The 21,441-nt window shown below is 42.1% G+C and overlaps 2 long non-coding RNA genes across 4 annotated transcripts in view; one reads left to right on the top strand and one right to left on the bottom strand.

The window, feature by feature from the left end:
• The window catches only part of LOC110353364 (uncharacterized), a 64,970-nt gene extending 48,347 nt beyond the window's left edge, over window positions 1-16,623 (bottom strand). Inside the window, exons 1-2 of the long non-coding RNA XR_011806864.1 lie at window positions 16,250-16,623; window positions 11,854-11,986 (exon numbers count right to left, since the gene is read on the bottom strand). This is a non-coding gene — a long non-coding RNA (uncharacterized lncRNA). The remainder of the gene's footprint in view (window positions 1-11,853; window positions 11,987-16,249) is intronic.
• Window positions 243-12,752, top strand: LOC101803317 (uncharacterized). Of its 3 annotated transcripts, XR_011806866.1 has the most exons (5): window positions 243-794; window positions 5,562-5,753; window positions 8,704-8,847; window positions 11,314-11,527; window positions 12,207-12,752. It is a non-coding gene; the product is annotated as an uncharacterized lncRNA (long non-coding RNA). The 3 variants fall into 3 exon arrangements; XR_011806865.1 differs by having other exon boundaries at window positions 8,704-11,527; XR_011806867.1 differs by lacking the exons at window positions 8,704-8,847; window positions 11,314-11,527; window positions 12,207-12,752 and adding an exon at window positions 7,504-8,697 and having other exon boundaries at window positions 250-794.
• Window positions 16,624-21,441: the final 4,818 nt, after the last annotated feature.

Here is a 21,441-nt window from a genome sequence, read left to right as displayed (position 1 = left end):
GATAATCTTCCGCAATTTGAAACCATTTAGGATCTTTAGCATCATATACTTGGATCAATTTAAATCTTAAAGTTGCTATCATCTTTCCTTCTTACTCAGAGATAAACATCTCCTCATTTTCTAGTGAAACAGAGTAGATGTATTTATTTTATTTTTTTATTATTTTTTTTAATCTGGCCTTAGTGTACCATTTCTTTCTTCTAAGTTAGATGGTTGAACTGTAATGAACTCCACAGGACGGTGGTTGCAAAGAACCAGCAGTGCTGGCCAAGTCAATATCTGTATTAGATTGCCCCCAGCGGCAAGGAACTGTAAAAGACTTCTGCATAGAGAGGGAAATGAAAAATTCCAGTTGAGAAATAGGTCTGCTGGTGGGAAAAAAAAAAAAAAAATAATGCTGCATGTAGAAATCTTTAAGCTTTCATCCATTTCTAGGAAACTGGAATGGGAGGAGCAACCCTCCTACTCCTGAAGACATCTGCACTGTGGGGATATAGGGAAACTACTGCAGTACAAGCACAGTTTTGGCAAATTAAAGCTTGTCAGAATCACAGCAAACTTCCCGTTGATCTAGGTCCACTTACACTTTCACTACAGTTCTGGGCTTTTTTTCCGATGTTCTTCTTTGGACGTATGCTTTAAAAATAGCTCAAGAACTTGAGGTGTTTCATTCTCTGCACTGGCTCAGAGTAGCCAAGATACTTCTTTCTATGGCCTTCTCCCCCCTCCCGCCTTGTTTTCGACTTAGCTTGGCAAAGCTGGACAAACCCCGGGACATAAAAATTCCCTTAACTGTGAGTAAGCCTTCTTTATTATGTCTTCCTTTACAAAATGGCTTGTTTGATTAATGCCTGTTTGAGAATGGAAAATTCTCTCTTCTCCTTTGCTCTCTCCGGCAATTGTTTTGTGTTTCAGCGTCTGCTTTGGCAAGGGGAAAAAGCTGGACTCTGGGTTAAATCACGACCCCTTTCTGGGATCTAAGGGACTTTTGTTGTTCATTTCCACAGCACCAAGATTTGACCCTTATTCTTAAGCTGAAGTCTCTGACAGTGACCTACCACACCATTTTAAGTCTCTGGAGCAATTGAACAAGTCCAAAGTTGCTATTTAAAATACCAGTGATTTTTCAAAAGCCTGTTTAATTCATTAGGCTTTATCCAATCCTCTCAGTCTGGTCCAGATAAATCCAGCAAGCTGCGTTCTCTCATGCTCCCTTGTCCTCTAAGTGGCAGTACTTTTAACTTTGCTTATAGCAAGAATTTAACCCAAACCAAGTTTAAAAAATAAAAATCCTTCCCCGTTGAAATCCAAGGCTGATATGTGCACACGCGATGACTTCAGAGCGACTGAATCTTTGCTATAGAAACATGGTGATTTCTTTAAAACTCCTGAACAGGAGACTAATACTTTTTACAAGTTAGTTGCACTTGAGTTTATGGAAACAAATAACAGACCGGCAAACATTTATGTACTTGGCAGTTGTGGGTAGCTGTCTGGACTCACAGCCAACGAAATTAAACATTTGAGAGATTGTGATTCATGATATAATCTGATTATGAAGGTAATTACACCTCTTGTCATTGTTGACAATGTATGATTATAGAGACAAAAATCTCGGTTCTGCTAGCTGAATTTCAAGGGAGGGTATAGGCAGAGGGAAGAGAGAGAGGAAAACAAAAGAAATGAAAACAACCTCGCTCTCATTTTATAAAACACCACCTGAGTCCAGAAAAAGAAGAAAAATAATCACACCCAACAAGAACATTGAAGTTTCCTTAAAATGCTAAAAAGAGATGACATTTTGGTAGAAGGCTATTTTCAATATGTTTTTAAATAAACATGTAAAGGCAAATTTGAAATTTCCAGAAAGCTAGAATAGAAAGAACAAAATTGAAAGAAAATCATGAATATAACACAAGGTTCCAACTTTGCAAACAAAGTAATGTATTCTAGTATATCCCACAGAGACTTCTCTAAGACAAAAGCACATTTTTTTTTTGCGAATTGCAGGTCAGAAGCAAGGACTGGATTCATTAACCCATGTGATTTGCAGTCTCTTAGTTCCATATGTACAGTAGCAAATATAGAGCTAAAACTGTAAGCCTTTCATATTTTCCCTGGTGTTGCTTAATCTGTATGCTCATCCTGTACTTGCTGATTTTAAACTTCTCATTGCAATGAAGATTAAGTTAATTTCTCAAGTTATTACCCCATAAAATCCTGCGTGCTCAGAATTATCTTTTTTTCATAACAAAATTAAAAAAAAAAAATCCCTATTACTATAGGATATATTTCCTGAACACTAATTGAATTGTAGATATTTTTCTGATGACAATAAACCCCGAAGTTTAAGGAGCTGTTTTCCTGTGAAACCAATTTTTGCACAACTAATTTTTCTTAAAATCGTAAGTTATCACATTAACTGGAAATTTTCAGTGACCTTACTGAAAAGGAAATTTTGGCTAGTTGTGTGACTGAAGAGAAAGAGAGAGAGACAGAAGTAATGAGGAAAAACAAAAAAAGTAAAGTTTATAGCATGCAAAAAAAATCTCAGTCTTTTAGCAGAGGAAGAGGGACTTGTGATTTTGGAACTTTTGATTGGCAAACTTTGCTACAAAATGAAGTCCTAGAAATTGCTCTAGAGAGAAATAATCTTTCATGACTTTGGAACTAATATTCTACACTGGTCCCAAAGACCCTGTGGGTCACACTACAAAGCCTCCCTATTTACCCCGTGTGACTTGCAGGTGTGGAAGGATCTCTGGCAAGAAATAAGCATTGTGGTATGGCTTGCTTTCACCTTTCGTTAAGTATTTCTGATTTTTTACAGAGCAGTAGTTCTTTGTTTTCTTCACTGCTTTATTTATCTAAAAGACACCTTGACCCTCAGCTTGGTGGCTATATGCCCTGTAAATGAAAAAGGCATTTCAATTCTCCATATCACCAATAATTCCTTCTAGCCCATTGCGGATGGATGGCAGAGGTAGGAAAAAGTAAGAAGCCTGGATTATTCTCTTCTTGAAAAATGGCATTTCCTCCATTTTTTATATTAAAACTGCTCTTAATATTTTCTTTCCAAAGCCACAGGTGAATCTCGCAGTTACTACGAAGATAAAAAATAGCTTTGAAAAGGTACCCATGTTTCCTGAACAGAAACTAATCAGCCCTAATAAATTGTACTTGAACTTTTGAATTTTAAATGCAACTTTGCACAGCCTCGCAGAAAGCATAATTGAATCCGAGATCCACAAAGCAAAGAGGGGAAAAAACAGTGCATTTATGTCCTAACCCCTGCCAATATTTTACATCTGAAAAGTGCTACTCTTTTAAGCAAGGCTAATAGCTTTGGAAGTAGCACAGGTAGACTGTCCTTTAACTTGCAGATCATTTGTATTCGGTTCATTCATAAATTTGATGCAAATTTCAGAAGCTTTAAGGAAAAGAGAGCCGGAGGTTCTGTGGAAATGCAACGAAGTGTGCTTATGATTATCAGTTTTTGGAAGAGTGAAGCTTATTGTAGGCACACATTAGCCACTTTCATACACATCCGACATACAAGCCTGACTTAAGGGCTGGAAGACAACTCGGTATTTTTTTTCTAGGAATAATCTTACATCCTAACCATAGAAATGTGTGCTGCCCACAGCCGGGGACACATGCAGCCCAGCAAATGCCATTCCCTTTCATGGTTGTAAACCAAAACAACAAATCATTTCAGTAAGACCATTTTCTGTTTTCTGCTTGTTCCTACAAATAAAAAAAGGCATGGGCCTATCCCACTGTCAAACAACAAAAAAATCATTTGGGAATTTAACAATAATTTAATTTGTATTAACCATGGCACAACATAAACATTTTCCTCAAAGCTGAAGCACAAATAGATTACACACATTTTCCATGTGCTTTTTTTTTTTGTGTGTGTGTGTCTGTGAGCTGCTGAGCCTGTTTTCATTAAAACAAAGAAAAAACCACTTCCTGTATGAATCAGAGTTTTGTATTCAAACTGCAGGATTCCTCATTTAATGGTTTACTTGCTGATTGAATTAATATGGATATTTAGGAAAGGTGGACCAAGTAGAAAAGCAGAGAGTAAGAAGACAGGGAATGCGATGAAAACAGAAACAGGGAAGACTAAGTAAAATGAAATAGCAGCAGAGCAAGCAGAAATGACACGAGAATTTGTACACACACACACACCACCCCCATTTTCATCAGTGTGAGCTTGTGACACGCTACCCTGCCCTGTGAAGTAAATGCAAACTTTGAGGCAGGGCTATGAGAACAACCTTGCGCAAAACTAATGTCAGAAAAAGATGAAAAATCCTGCTGTAGCTGGGTCACCAGGACCAACACGGATCCCCATCAGACCCTGACAGACCTGTGGGACCCTTGAGAAAGGCAGCAGGAGGGTATGGACTGCAGATCTGGCCCAAGGACCACAGCTTTGGTATCCCTGTGTGGGGAGCTGAAGGGCTGAATGGCAGCTCTAGACTCAGCCCAAAGCTTCTGGGAGCTCCACACCACAAGACCTCACTTGAAGGTGTCCGAGGTTTGCTGGACACCCAGGAGGTTAAGTAGCTTTTGAAAATGAGACCATGGTACATCAGCTAGCCAGGCTTTTTTCTTAACAGATAATCTTTTTCATGTGGACTTTGTACGATTGTTTCCTCTCAATTTTTCTCCCCTTGCAAAAGAAATCACCATACTGACTCAAATTTAATAGGATCTGTACTCACCACTGTTTTCTGCCAAGAAAGCAGAATCTTTTAGCTTCCTGTGCACAGGAACACAGAGATGTTAAAATTAGCCACAAGCAGTATATTGCTCCCTGAATACAAGAGAAAGGTATTGCAATTTAATGCACAAAGGAAATTAGCTAAAACCACTGAATCTGCAAGCAACAGGTTTAATCAGAGTGGTTTTTGGTCTGCAGAGATACCACCATGCACACAAATGCCACACAAACAACGAAATGCGTACATTTGGGTTTTGCTTGATGAAATGAGAATCACTGCAGGGTCACGGCAGATAGCACATTTACTAAATTCAGCATCTTAAAACCATGTTGAGATGCTTTTTTGGCCACGTGGCAACGCAGGGCACTTTTGCTATGTTTTTTATTGCTTCTGTTTCCGCTGGTAGCATAACCACTTCGGCTGTCAGCACCAGTTAGTACCTGTAAGACTATTTTACAAACACAAAATTATTTAGAGCCCTGAGCAGAAGCAGAATCCGCCTGGATCAACAAGTGTTTTTTCAGCTCCGCGAGCAGTAGATCCCACGAGCACTTGTCTAGGGGTTTTGTTCTGGCACAGATGCTCTGATGTCTACCACGCACCAAGTTCTGGGTCCTGCAGCCTGCAAACCTAAGCAGTTCCTCACTGCTTCCCAGCCACCTCCTTCTGAGAACTTCACAGACACTTAATACGTCCCAGGCCAGTGTCAAATTTGGTTGAAACAGACCACGCGCTCATAAAAGACTGCTTGCATCATGTGGGAGGAGAGATTAATAATTAATACAGCCTGTCCTAATGCATAATGACTCTTTTTTTTTTCATTAGGAAGCCTGCCTAACAGATAAACACACTCCAGCTCTGTTAAGAACCAACAGGCCAACTTCTGCTCCTGGTTGTACAGCTGCAAACCCAGAATTGCTCTGATTCATCAGCTCGCTTTGGTGGCGATGGAGGATAATGCAGAGTGCCCAGCCAGGCTGGCACAAACATCACCTACCTCCTGCGGTTCTCTGTCAGGTAACTGCAAGTTTTTGTGCAATGACGGGGACAGCAGAGATTAAATCTTTGAACAACTCCACACTTGTGTTTGGCGAATTAAAACATCAGGTTAGAATTCAGAGAACCGTGTGTTATAATTTTCCCTTTTTAGTAGCACACGAGCAATGAGAACATTTAAACACGTTCTGGAAAAACCTGCACTCCGTTGCCCGAGGTACAGTATTTTCACAGAACATTGCTAATCCAACCAACTTCACAAAAACAAGTAAAATGAGCTTCCTTTGTTACTTGTTACATTTCTTTTATTAGACTTCAGCAGCAGATCTGGGTTCATTTTTCCTATCATTGTTTTATGCTCACTTTTGTATTCTGTTGGATTATAACAGATTAATTTTAGTTTTGTTTCTAGCCACTTTGCATGCCCTAATGAAGTAACAAGGCTCCATTTTATTTAAAAATAGAGAAGCCTCAAAATCTTCCATAAATTTTCCATTCATGCTACAGTTTCTTAAAAAAAATAAATCCTAACAACATTAATATTTGGACTTAGACTAGCTGGCAAAGCAACCTTCTCAGCAAGTGACAACACTTTTTTAGATAGTCTTCAGCCCATTTTTTTAACACTCTATAGCCCTTCATTGCTTCAAGCCCCCGGTCATTTATTCTAGCTAACTAGCTGAATTCTTGCTCTAACCCCACCATTGATTACTGTGACAGAAAAGCCTCCTGCTATTGCCACTGCTAGACTGGGCTAAACTGGGCCCAGTGGGGGAAGCAGTAGGGTGAAATGGCTGTAATTGTTGGCCCAAGGAGAACAGGCATTGGTTCCCCTCCACCTAAACTCGTGCAATCCATCAGTCCTACCTCCTCGCTGCAGGCTAGAGAAAGGACTGCTGTTATCTGCTGCTTCATTCAAATTCTTCCAACTGCAAGCATGTGGTTGTGCAAGGCACAACAGGGCCACGCCACCGCCCGCTTCTACCCCTGTACAGACAACAAAAACAATTAGAAACAAATGCATTCTTGTGCTGGATCACTTTAAAACCTACATGCACTGATCATAAGTGTTCCCCCATGGGCTCAGCTTCATTTTCTGCAGCACATACAGCAGGATACTTTTTCCCATGGCAATTGACATTTCGCACTAGCCTGGTTCCAACGAAAATCAATCTGATTCCTTCCTCATAACAACAGAGAGTCATCTTGGATGACAGATTTTAGCCACTAATTTAATTGATCATACTGATACGGATTTGGGGAAATATTATTCCAGCATAGCAACACAAATCCAATCAGAAGAGCAGACCCGGAGAAAGGTGAGCGGCTCTCCTAAAAACGTGGTTTTAAAGCATTCAAGCGCCGTGAGAGTTATTTTGATACAGGGCAAGGAAAGAAGATTGTAAGAATGATTCAGTAAGCCTGGAAAACGCAGCAGCCAGGTTCTGCTGCCATTCCTGAAACAGATTAGCTCATTTTCCTGTTAACAGCAGCACTGAAAACTTCTTGCTCTAGGGCAGCAGTGGCAGTAATTCCCCAGCACTCTGCTCATGGATCACTGTCAGCTTTTTGAATGCACTGTGGGCTACCCCAGTGCCTTAAAACATTAACCTTTTAAGGCAGCCTGGCTTTGCAGGACGCGGGGAGCACAGCTGAGAACTGCTGCTCTTGATAACGCGACTTCGACAGATCCCGCATGGGCTAATGACAGGGCTGCCTAAATCCAAGGTCAAGTTGTTCTGCTGACTACAGCCTTGGATTTGATTTCCAGAGCCGGGGCTCGTGGAAGTGTGACAAATCTGGTACCTCCTCACTCAGAGGTCACTTACGAACCAAACCACTAACTTGTGCTGCAATGCCTCGGATCCGCCTCGTCAGCTCCAGCTGGAGTGCCCGTCCTTAGCAGCACCAGCCTTGAGGAAAGCGTCCAGCCTTACCCCGAGCGCTCTCCCGGCGTCGGATTGCGCAGCGACGAGGAATTCCTGGCACCGCGGCGTGGTAAAACAGTTCTCCCGTGTCCAGGATATAACACCAGAACAGACGATAATAAATAAGCCACTTCAACAGGGCTGTGAAAAATGAGCCGTGACAGATCTGTGGCGAAGCAAATGTCATCTCGGAGCAGGCTTGTCTGGATGCCTACAGGAGAGCTCACCAACTGTCTGGCTCCAACTCACAGCCCACTGCTGGCACGGCGCTGTGAGCATGCTGGTGACTGACTAACCCCTCGCAGCGCTTCTCTACCTACCGAGTGCTCCTTCAAGCTATTAGCGTCACAGCGTATCAAACGGGCTGTCACAAACCTGTTTATCACCCCTTTCCCAAACTCAGGCAGGTATCCGGCAGCAAATGCTCGGTATGGACACGCACACACTCAAACGCTGCCCCTCGGAGTGGCCGGAGCGCCGCATGTCGGTCAGGGCCTGTGTATACAGCCCCTGTGTTGTTGGAAATCAGCACAGCCACGTGCAGCTCCTTACATTAAAAGCCTCTCTTCGTGTGGCACTCAAAGAGCTATTCACAAAAGCTACCTTTCTCTACAGCAGCTCCAGTGGAGAACACGGTGATCCAGAGGAGAAGCCTGGCTGAACTCTTCAGGTGGCCCTCTGGAGCTCCCTCTCCCTTTATTCCCCTCTCTCTGGGGAGCCTTTGCAAATTCCCCCTCCTTTTATGCTGCCAACACCAAAAGCTTCACTATGAATCTCACAGGATTCGGTGTTTGTCTTGAAGACCCTTTTTCTCAAGTCATTTAGTGCTCCAGTCATCTCAGCTCTTACTGAAGAAAACATGCATTAGAGCTTTGCTGTGGTGGAGAAAACTAGAAAGTGGAAAGCCTAAAGACTTAAAAAAAGAAAAAGAAAAAAAAAAAAAGTACAAATACGTCAAAAGACAAATAAAATTAAGCCAGAAATTACTGCAACTTTTTTTGTTTGTTTGTTTGTTTGTTTGTTTGTTTTTTTCTCCAAACCAGGCTCATGACATTTCAGGACCTGACTCGCAAATGCTTGGCACTAGCAACACTCAGCTCTGCCTTCTTGCAACAGTCCTGGAAGTTGCCTGAAATTTGCAAAAGGAATACCTGCACTTGCCTTGTGTCCTGCTCCAAGGATACTTGGTAATATGTTCAATGTTTGCTTTTCTCAAATCCCCATGCATATTAGAATTCCATGCCATTAGTCATTTTACAACAAAATCAGCTTTTTATAGTAAATTTTTTTTCACAGTTTAACCCTTTTTACTATTGGCACACAAGAATTGTAGTAAATTTTCCTATAACATCCAGAGCTGTAAGGAAAAAGGCCTTCCTAAAGGTATGTTACCTAAATCTGTTAAGCCTCAAAAGCCATCAAATCACAATGACAATTTCAGAAGTCATTTCAATATCTTTTTTAAGATCATGTCTAAATGCTTGGATGCTGTTCAGAGATAGAAGTCATCTTAAGTACATGCAGCCATTGATAGCTGATGATTTTCCCACAACAAAGTCAATATTTTAGGTCAGTTACTCTTCTCCTTCGCCTGCAAGGGGTTCCTCTTGTATTCTAGTTATGATTGTAAGATAAAAGTAGGGAAGCTGTTCCCTCAGGTTAGAAGAATCCACTTTTCCAAAGGAACTGATGACAAGATCTGAAATTTACCTTAAACAGTCCAAATTTGAGGTGATGGGACTTGAGTTTGTTAGGTCTCTTCCAACTGCTTACGATTGGACTTTTACAAATTAAGGCACAAAACAAGTTAACCCTCAAATTCTCTGATAAGAAGGAATGAATGGAATTTGTGTTTAATTCATCCCAAGATCCCTCAAGATCCCCCACACTGCGCACTGGCATTCAACCAGTAAGAGTAACCTGTACAGCAGCTGGACGGGTCTCCAGCTCACAATCTGCAGACAAGGAATCGGCCCTCCAGGGAATGACATGTGGTGCCCACACCTATGCAGCAGGCTGGAGGCCGACAAGTCCTAGACACTCTCAGCTGCAATCATCTCTTTGTTTGGTAGAGCGCCAAGCTGTGACTTCAAGAGATTTCTAGTTTTTTGTACCAATAGAGGGGAACAAAGGGATAATCAGTGCATGCAGCCGTGGCTTGTTTTCCTGACCCTGTGAGCCATGCACAAGAGAGGGCCCCAAGATATGGACCACAGGGTGCAAAGGAGAGAAGAGGCTGGAACAGCAGCTCTCTTTTGCACTGTGTTTTTCACCTACATGGACCATAGGAGACTATTACCCATACTAGTAGATGTCTCTATTAGGAAAACTCTCAATCTACCTTCACTCCAAATTTTCTTATACTAAACTATTGAACTTTCCCTTACCCTCAACCTCTGATCCATGCTAAACATGGCCTTTCTCTTTTTTTTTTTTGGCTCTAAGACCTAAGCAGAGAATTGATGTAAACATCTATCGGGTATTCAAGCTGTATATAGGGACATGATGTTTTCTGTTCCTTTTTTTTTAACATATATTATGGTGAAGAGCATTCTTTATTTACCTTTGAAAGGAAGACAAAGAGTCTCCCTAAGGGAAGAAAGAAATCCCTAGTATGAAAATAAAGTACTGGAGAATACAGTACTGATGCATTTATAAAGTGATAGATGGACATGGCGTAGAAGAAATGGTGGAAAAATGCTTTTTCCTTGGTATCCATCCTTTGATCTCATTGTACTACCTGAACCCTGCTGTAATCTGCTTGTGATGTGACACAGCTTCCTTAAGCACAGGTGCATGTAGGCACTTCTGTGCGCTCAGCAGCAAGACCTTCCCGACTGACAGGTAATTAGTTTATCCATATCCATAACCTAAATTGATATTTTCCATACCGCTGCTTAATATACAACTCGGATACATACATACGCAGACACACACAGATCAAAAATAATTGCTAAATACTTGCTCTACTTATCCAAAGTGAACTCTGGGCTGCTGGAGCTGTAGGACTACCTATATCCAAGCTAAAGATGCAGGAAGGTTAAAGTGTGCATATTCCACATCAGACAGCCCTACTACTAAAGAAAATGTGGTAGCTCCATACACGTGGGAACACGAGTTTCAAGTCCAGGCTATAAACCTGGTGCAGAAGTCCCCCAGAGATCTGTCACTAGCTGGCTCCCAGGGTGGAATTTGGTTGCAGATTACAGAATCACAGAATCACAGAACTGTAGGGGTTGGAAGGGACCTCGAAAGATCATTGGGTCCAACCCTTCTACCAAAGCAGGTTTTACGCAACTTAATATGCAGTAATTATCTGAATTCCTATAATGGCCACGGGAAACCTACTCCAGATAGTCAGTGATGCTTAGAGAACTATTCGGCTGATATCTGAGAGGTGTCTACTCCAAGGTAAATTAAAGCATTTAGTTCCAACATCTGCATGGATTGGACTTTCATTGACTACAATGGGAATCTGAATGGGAACATGACTCTGTGGTTCTACGAATTTATACACGAGTATCTATACTTAAACATGTCTCCAGAAACCTCATTTACAGGTTTTAATCTGGTGCACAATTCCATATCCTTATTTGTTATCCATATTATATTATATAATTATCCTTATTCCCTATCCCTACTCCTTACCTGAGGAACCCTGCATGGAAGATGACTTGCTGAGCCAGAGGCTGGGTCAGGATTACAAGACCATTAACACTTGGATGTGCACAGGGAACGAAACCTCTGGACTGACCAGAGAATGACATGCTGCAGATGTGGGCTGCACCAGTCCAAGAAGAGTGAATGGGGGAAACTGCTCACTGCTGGACTGGACCTTCCAGAAGACTCTACAAGGCACTCATAGCAGTAAGTATCTAAAGCAGAGTTCCTCAACATTTCCTTAGTTGCTGTGTTTGGCTGAGCTAGCTAATAGACTGACAGTCTGATCAGAAAAACAGCTACCAGCCACATATGGACTGCTTCAAGCACACATTTTGGCAATATGAGACTTGCTGCTCAGGTACAGTAAAAGACCTCACTGAATTTCTGGAGGCAGCCTCAAGGACAACATCACTTTTACCTTCATGTGTACACCTCAGAGTGGTATTGCATGAAACAGGGCTCAGCATTTGAGCAGCACAGTGCATTCGTGCCTGTGATAAGTGTACACAGCAGCTCTGCACCTCACTTACTTTTGCAGTGAGACCTTCTGCAGTGGTCGTGACTGGAGGTCCCAGGTGCTGAGCAGTGCTTCAACAGCTGCAGTCCCACCGAAGCACCAGGACCAGTTCTCAGAGCAGTCCAGGGATAACTACATCTAGAAACCTACATGTAAAGAGTAGAAGACATATTTGAATTAACTAGTCCCACCTATACCTTTCCCTGCCAATCCCCTTCTTGCAAGAGAAAATATCATCAGTCTATGGTAATCACAACACCCACATCCTTATTAGCATAAGAAAAGAAAAAAAAAAAAAAAAGAAAGGTGGATGCCCTTCAAGGTGCCCTTCTTAAGTCTTCTGCACGTTTCTTGCTGCTCCCCTAGTCATAACAGCCCAGAGTCAACCTATTTCCTTGCCCGACGATGCTACTGCAGACTCCACAGCCACTGCCTGCAAGAGCCTTTCTTCCTTCAGCAGCACAGAGCCAGCCTGCAACAGTCCGATTTACGGAGCAAAAGAGAAAAATCTTCTCAAGACTGGAGGCTCCGAGGTGAGCAACTACAACACCTGATCCAAATGTTTCCCTTGCACCATGTGATCAGTGAGAACGTGTGTTTCCGTTTGCATTTTCACCCTTTGGTTTTCTGCCTCTGGTAAATACTGGCAAAGTAAATGTTAAGATGTCAGCTCTCTCTTTGAGAAATGACTGACAGCCCCTAAGTGCTCCGGGCTTTTTATAACCAATGTGACTGACAGCTTTTAAGTGGAAGCAGTTCATGCAAGTTTCAAACGTTAGTTGTCTGCACGAATAACGTGGAATATTGGCTTTTCTTGTATCTACCTAATGGTATTTCCTTCTGCGTCGGCAGAAGCTCGAAACCTTAAGTTGTTACAGGGGGAAAAAAAAGTCTGTGTTCTCAGCTCTGCACATTTCTCAAGCTCTCGGGCTAACAAAAGGAAAAGTAAACTCATGCCTGTATTTTAAGTTCTCGCATTTCAAAGCAGCGTAGCAGCAAGTAAGCCATTTTTCTTCACATCAGGCTTGGCTAAGATATGACATTGGCTTGTACTGTAACATTTCTACTTAATCATTTTCAAGCAGCCTGCACCAAAAACTTTCAAGAAATCCAAAAGTATTATTATTAGCCCATTGATGCACCCCATCAAAGCAGCTGGCAGCCATGGTACTGAGTCCAGTACCTCTCTCACCTGTCCCTCTAATCATTAAGGCAAACAGATGCACTACATATTATACGTAACATTTAAGGTAAATGCCAGAAATGTACATGCTACTTCACAAATAAAGTAGGCAAAATTCGCATCGTCATCTACAGTTTTGCATTTCAAATCCAAGCACAGGTGAAAGACAAAACAGTGTAGTTAGCGCACCAACAACTGGTAATTTAAATGCATTTATTGAAAATTGGAACAGATGAGGAAGTTAAATGCTGTTAGTATGCATGTTTCAACAGGGCTTGTAACCATTTTTCCAGCATATGACAGGAAAAAAAAGTCAGCCTGCTTCCCGTAGAAAATTCGAGGTCCTTTTGCACCTGGCCCCTGTGACAGAGATCAGGTGAAGGAGCCCTCCCATTGACTCTTCCATGTCTCAGCACCACAGAGAAAATGCCCAGGCACGGCCCAACAGCAAGGGAGAGACATGCTGAGCATCCAGGGCATGAACCAGCCAGGCTCAAAATGTGCCGACTCAGAAAATGCCAGCTACACAGCATGACAGAAAGACAGACCTGCTCTTTGGTTCCCCAAGATTTTCTCTTTGTTGAGCTGGATGTGAGCCTAGAAATAACCTTGGGTGCTCAGGGAGGAGAAGCTCTAGAGTCACCGAAGACAACTGGTGGGGCACAATCAAGATTTTACAATGCCATCACCATAAAAAGATCACTGAGCAGTCATTAGGATACGGAACAGACCATTGCAAACTTGTAAGTAGCACATTCCTGTTAGCATAAGACCTTTGGTTGCTTCTCCATGAAAGAGAAACCAGTTGCACATTAAGTAATAATCCACCTCACTTCCTTGGATGTAATGCAAGATTTTTTTGTATTTGCCTTTTGTTCAGTTACATGGCATCAACAACTCAACAACTCATGCTTTTTTTTTTTTTTTTAAGGAATTTAAGTGGTGATCATTTATTAACTGTACAACATAATCTACCTCAGAGAGTACTACAATTTCCTCTTCTTTTCAGCGTCTCATTTTTCTCAACTTTAATGCAGTTCTGTAAGATTTTCCCCTCTCCAGAGGATAGACAATAATCGGGTTAGATTGGTATCTTTATGACACTGACCTTAAAGTTCACTTCATTTTCCCTCCCATCCTCCCCAGCCTTCCTTAAGTTCTTTCTGATCCACTTTCTACTGTTGAATATCCCTAAAAAGAGAAACTGGAAGCAGATATATCATTTTACCTCAAAATTTATCTGTGTGAAAAATAAACAAATCATTGCACATCAAATAAAGAAAATTACTTTAATCTTTAGTTGCGAGTCCATTCATTTTTTTTTTCTTTTTATAAAGAACAAATTTCATCTTGAAAATCATACCCTGAAAAAGATCAGAAAAGGGCCAGAATGGCAGTTTTGTGTCCTTCAAAGAAAATCAAATGAACTCATTTAATCCTGCTGAGAGAAATACTTCTCCGTTTTGCAGATCAGTGCTTTATTTACACTATATTTGGGTACTTTAAAGAGTTAAAAATATTTTTTTTATATATTTCCTTTGAGTATTGATTTGAACACGTGCAGTAACATTGATTAATCTAAGCCCCATTACCTCCTGAAAACAGTTTTCCTTTTATGTGAGTATTTAAGACTGTAAATTACGTCCCAAGGAGAGCTACACAAAGTTCTACAGAAATAGAAGTTGCTTTCCTGATCTTCCAAGGTCTTGTTCTCCCCACAGATGAGCAGCAGTAAAAAGAGGAAGAAACAGGTCTGCAGCAGACTGGAAAGGGAGGAGAGGAGAGGAGAGGAGAGGAGAGGAGAGGAGAGGAGAGGAGAGGAGAGGAGAGGAGAGGAGAGGAGAGGAGAGGAGAGGAGAGGAGAGGAGAGGAGAGGAGAGGAGAGGAGAGGAGAGGAGAGGAGAGGAGAGGAGAGGAGAGGAGAGGAGAGGAGAGGAGAGGAGAGGAGAGGACATGAAAATTTTCTCACAAACAGTAGTTTCAGTTTACACTAAGCAACCTGAATTTACAGTACTTCCATTTTTAAATTCTTTCTTTCTCAAATCATTCCCTTCAGCACTAACATACACCACCTGCATTTTTAGAGGCTAGAAACCATAATTGGGTTTGCACAGTATGCATTTGCTAACATAATGACATATTCATATATTTTACTCGCTATATTAGAAAAGATGCAGCTAGAGATGATTTATTACAGAACATTCCACTTGGCATCTGTTGGACACATTGGATACTGCCAAGTTTAGCTACACTGGAGTTTTCCCTGACTCCAACTTCTGTTCTAAGAGAGTATTAGTAAAGTGAGGATTATGCAGTTTGTGATGGGCATACGATGATTACAATGCAATCAGCAAGTAAGTTGCTATTCTGAGACTGCTTCACTATCTGCAAATACAATTCTCAAAGAAGCACGGGGAAATATGTCATGTGAAAAAGAAAATATAAAGACAGTTCAAGATTTTCACAGACTTCAACTTACTATAGCAGAACTGTGATTACAGAAAAGCCAGTGAGTGGCTCAGTATCAGAATATGAATTCCTGAGCCATAAGATGGGAGAATACGATGCTTAGCAAGTTCAGCGATGCAGTTTCTGAAGCTGGGACTCTTGGCTGTTCCATCAGCACATAATGAAGCAGCACAACAACTTTCTAGCTAAAGTGCTCGGTAAAAAGAAAACATGCAAAGAAGTGTGGTATATAGGAACATGAAGTACAGAAATCCATCCCGGTGTTGTTAGGATGGTTCCTTAGGCTCCACAGTATGTGGCTTTGGAGGAATGTAGGTTTGACTAATAGGCATTTTTCAGGTTGCTTGAATTCTGGACAAAGCTTGTTACATTTTAGTTTTGTTCTTTTTGTTTGTTTGTTTGCTTTTCTTCCATGAACCCCTTTCATCCTTCAGACTGAGCTTTATGTGGTGCAACAAAGCAGGCAGATCAGACTAGTTTCCATAAAGGCTGGTGACAACTCTGCTTTCCTGCCTTATTGTGCCTTTTCACATGAAGATCTGTTGACTGTCATTTGGTATTGTTCACGGACAGTGACATTTCTGCACATTAGCAGGGTTACATAAAGGCTCTATGTCCTCCCTGACTCATCTAGGAATATGTTGGTGGGACTGGAACGAGTCGGCCTATTCTGAACTGCTCAGGGACTGTGGGATTATGTGAGGAATGTCTGCAGGGGCTGAGAGAAACAGTGCTTGCACAGGGAGGCAGGACTAACCTTTTTTTGGTGCATGCCTGGTGATACGCTTAAGGTGCTGCAGTGATTTTATGTTGATACGGATGATCTGGAAAGTTCAGTAACAAACGCTGGTAATCTATAGCCTTACAGGGAAGACGATTCCTTTGCAGCCAGCTATGTTATGTAAAAGGAAGAGAGAATAAATATATAATTTAAGAAGGTATTAGAAAGCTAGGATTTCAAAACACTGATCTTCAAAATGTTTCTGCTTCCCTATTCTCTTCTGTTTTACATATCCCAGATCTGTCATATCTGTGAAAAAGGAAATAAGCGTAAAATATTCCTGTCCTTTGGGAAAAATTGAGTTAGCGTAATGTAATATTCTCTAGCTAGCCGTCAACAGCTATAACAACTCCTTAGCTGTAACAGCTTCCCGATGTACTTTTGAGGGACTCTTTCTCGAGCTGACATATGCTAATGGTGATACCTGTGCTCAGGGCCTCTAGAACTCAGGTTTTAAGTGGCAGATAACTTAAGCTCTGTTGCATTTTGACAGGTCCATGAATTATATGCAGCTAAACTCCAGGAACTGAATGCAGCGAGTCCAAGCTGTCTCTTTAGTTACAGTTTCCTTACAGTGCATCTCTCCACTGGAGACACTGTTGGATTTTTTTGTTGTTGTTTTAAGGAAAATTCCTGGGGAGCTCTCAGTCCTCAGCTAGTGTGAATGGGTCTGGTCACACACCTCTGAGCTACACCTCAAGGAGGTGTGCAAAAGCCACAGAAGAACCGCTGCATCCAGTAACAGTCAACTCGCATCCTCAAATCTGCCTTCAAAGCCATAAATGCTAGGAACAAGCTTTTATCCATTTATTTATCCTGTTGTTAAAACCACAGTGGTTTATCTAAGGACATGAAAAATGCCTGGTTTGTTAGTTGGATCTGTGTTGCCAGAAATGAGCTTACATTTTCCCTAGGTACCCAAAGCTGCTCTAGCAGAAGCCATCAGGATCCCAAATCGTCTGAATTCTGGCTAAATGAATGGCAGGTGCAATGGAGGAGGCACATTTAAGCAAAGTACCAAAGCAGAGGGATAAGAACAGAAACAGTAGGGTAGGACAAAGTTAACAGATCGCATTTAGGAGAGCGAGAAAGGAATCACATGCTGTTCTGGACTAACAGAAAGACCACAGTCTCACTAGTTACAAGGCTAAGGAAAGTTGGGTTCAGAACAAATGTGGTGAATTAGGTAACAGAAAATGGCTCTTTGGCCCCAGCATGGAGAGGAAGAAATGCTAAGTGAAAACTCCTTCTTTGGTTAGACAAACTCTAAACTTATGTTTAGAAACCAAGCAAAGGAAGCATTTTGGTCTCAGCTGAACACTGCGCCTGTGGGTAGGCCCATTTGTTTATTTTGCTGTGAACCTTCCAACATCCCCTATGCACAAATCATCTGGCCTTCAAACTCTCGGGCACTGTCCTCTCTTCAACCACGGCTCGCCGGCTCCTTCACAAAGCTCTAGGCCTATTATATTTCAGCTTCCTTGTCATAAAGCCTAACGAGCTGTTTCAATAGCTTCCTCACTCTGGAGAGTTAGTGAGCTTTTAATGCTTCCTCACCCTTACTTAAAAGGGACTGTTAGTGGAAAACCTAATACATTCAATATGACAGGGCAGGGTTTACAAATCTAGTTGTCTGGTTTCTATTGACATTTAAAAACAATGTTAGTGACAAAAATATAATTATTCCTAAATGATGGAAACAAGGAGCCAGGCGTACTGAATGAACTCTTTTTGAACCTCTATTCATTTCACTTCAGATCTTGGCAGAGGTTTTGCTGGTTTCTATTTTATCCCAACCAGTTTATCCATGTTCCAGACTCTGTATGTTCTGTGGCTGTAAAGCTTTCCTGTGGAATTCACCCACTGCCACAGAATTGTGCTGGAGAAACCCAGCATGCCTCTAAAAAAACGAGGCAATTGTCTTGCTCTCACACATACAGATAAAATTGAGAGCATGCACCGAGCATATGCTGACAGAGGGCTCTCTCCATCGCTTTTCAGGCTGCCTTAAATTGCAGTTCTGAAAGGTGTGAACTACCTCATTTATCTCAGTTGGGGCTGGAAGGATTCCCCTGTTCCAGTCTGTAGAATCTGCTGATTTGTACTGTGCCACGGAAATTCAGCATTTTTGTTCCTGAATTCTCTGCTTTATTGCAAGCTTGTACTTTATTTCCTTCCTCCCAGCTTTGCTGGAACACACCTAGAGCTGCCTCTGCTTCTCCTAGTGCAACAGGCACAAATTGAAACACGAGAAACACCATTTAAACATTAGAGAAACCTTTTTTTGTTTGTTTGTTTGTTTGTTTGTTTTAACTCTGAGGATAATTAGACTGTGTCACAAGTTACCCAGAGAGGTTGTAGAGTCCCCATCCTTGAAGAAACTCAGAACAAGGTTCTGGGCAATCTGCTCTGGGCAAGCCTGCTTTGAGCAGTAGGATGGACTAGATGATTTCCTGTGGTCTCTTCCCACCTCTGCCAGTCTGTGACAGAATTTCTCCATGGAAGGAGATGGCTGCTCTATTGTAGCGATTGTTCATCCTTTCAGATTTCAGAGCAGCGACGTGTCGGTGAGGAATGTATAGGTATGCAGACAGCTACCTCGACTGGATTCATTTCTAGTTCTTCACACCTCACAAGAAGGCAATTCCAAGACTTGTGTAATGACAACATGAGGCACCTCTGCCTATTTGCAGCTGCACATCCATTTGTTTTACCACTGTTATGTTTTGCCTTATAGTCAGGTGGACAGACTATAGATGATTTGTGATGGACAGGCTTTGCCACCTAAAACTGAGAAGCTTAGCATCAGCTATTCATCTGGGCTCCCCTTACAACAAATCAATGAAACAGACATCTCCTAAGAACAAGACTTCACTTTCCAGGATAAGTGTTTCAGACAGGTAGAATAAACAGAGCTCTAAAGAGGGTTGTTTTCTGGTATTAAAGGCAACCTAGATACACAACTTTTAGGTACCAAAAATGATTAAAAGGCTTTCTGGTAAGATTACAGGGTTTTTTGGCACAGCACTTCCTACAACGGGAACTCACCTTGCTAGTGTCTCCCCTCACTGTCACGGTGTAAATGATCATGTAGAGTTTTCTGTCCCAACTGATGTTTTTATGCTACCACACAACACTTTTCTTCTGGCCTGGAACAATGCAAACTAAAAAGCAGATCACCAATTCAATGCTTGAGTCTGTCTAAGAACGGTCCAAACAAATATCTGATATCTGCTTTTGGTTGTAGATGACAAAATAAAAGCAAAGGATGGTCACCACATTTTCCACCATCATCTAAGAAAAGGCAGGTATGGATCACAAAATACTTCAGAGTCACCATCACAACCTTCAAAGAAAATTCAAAATATGTTTCATTAGCAGCTGAAAGTGAAATGGAAAAAAAAAAAAAAAGCCATTAAGAAATAAAAGCTATCTGTGAGGTACTGTGACAGCAGAAGCTCCCAAATTGAACTAAATATGAAATTTGAAGAGTAGGACACCAGTAAGAGTCAGAAAGCTCTGGGGCAGATTTTGTCTCTTATGCACTGACGTGACTCCAGCAAATCTTTTATAACCTCTGTGCCTTTGTTTCCACGTCTGTAATTCAGGTTACAACCTGCAACATTTATCCCACAAAGATACAGAAAAGCTTCAACGTTTTCTGAGATCCAAGGAGAGGCTCAAGAATTACACTTATAAAAAACACGCATACTTGGGAGATTATCAATAAAGCCTCCAACCACTATTTCCCCATCAGGAAGGCCAGCCTCCAGGCACAAGCCCGTGTAGCTGAAGCTGAAGCAACGTGCCCACAAGCTCATTGCTCCGCGGAGCCTGGAGCCTCTGGTTGTTTCCAGCAGTGCACGCAGGCTCCCTGCAGTACCGGGCTATTAATCAGTGCCTAAATGTGAAACAAAAAAACCCACACATGTCCAGCCTTCACACAGCTGCAACTTCTTCCACCTAAACCCCAGAGGTCTGGTAATCTCTTTGATCTGTAGGAACAAGCGTTCCACAAGCAACTAATGCATGGAGGAATGAAGTGCAGGAGTACCCCGCTGCCCACAGGCACTCAGCCCACGGCAGGGCCAGGAGCTCAGCCCTAAAGGACGTAGCCTCACCGAGGAATTATGCAACACGGGCAAAGCAGCCGCCGAGAACACCGAAGATGAGGCAAGGAAACACATTTCACCGAAGTATTTTATGTTCCTACCAGTTTAACCCTCACCTGCACACAGAGATAGTACGAACAATAGGGTACTTCAGCTACCCCAATAAAGCTATACCCTAATAAAGGGTAATGTAACACCCCAAGGAACGGAGCCCTTAACCTAGATAGGAGACCGACTTCCTTCATACTTCCAAGAGGGAAGCAGCATTAACATTAACTAACACCACCAGGAATTTTGTCCTATTTACGACAGGCTGTTGCGTTTTCGCTACCTGTGAGCGAAGCCGATGTGGTCAGGGCACGGGAAATACAAGAAAGTTACTGGAACTAGCAAGGGTGTATATGTTTCTGGGTTTCTAGGAAGGCTGAAGTATGAGAATTTCACAGATGTGGGGACTTTTGACAGTATTCCAGTTGAAACAAACTTGCAACAAACCCTGCGGAGAGGTTCATTCAACAGGATGAGCTAACCAAGAAAGCACTCATTTCTGGCTAGTTGCATCAGTATTAGCAGCAGCTGTGAGCTCAGTAAACAGCTCTGTTTTCTGCTTGTCAGAGCTGCTAAAGCAGATGTGAAACTCATCAAAAATAGGTCACAAGCAGAACATGCAAGGGAATGCACCGCTATCAGGGAGATCTGAGAAGAAGCCACGCTGGGATATCTCCGTAGCGTTTATCACCCCAAACCATACCTAACGCCGCACGGCATCCCACAGCAGGCTGCTCGCAGCTGATTTTTGTGATAGGACCTTCCCCACACCGCGCCGGGTGAGTGAGGGTGTGGTGCTTTCAGCAGCCGAGGCATGGGACAGAAGAAAAGATACCCAATTGCACCCTGCTTTCCTTTGAATTGGGTTTTCAGAGAGAAGCTTTCGTTCCTGTCTTCCTTCTGTAATTATCCCCAAGTAAGGCATCGCAACGAGCCAAACGTGGAATTTGCCTCGGTTTATTTTACCTTTGCCACTACAAACAGATCCCAAGTTTGCTCTGTCCGATA

This window comes from Anas platyrhynchos, chromosome 2, assembly GCF_047663525.1.
Source record: "Anas platyrhynchos isolate ZD024472 breed Pekin duck chromosome 2, IASCAAS_PekinDuck_T2T, whole genome shotgun sequence".
Lineage (NCBI taxonomy): Eukaryota > Metazoa > Chordata > Aves > Anseriformes > Anatidae > Anas > Anas platyrhynchos.
Note: the sequence above shows the minus strand (reverse complement) of the source record. Positions and strands in the feature narration are given on the sequence as shown.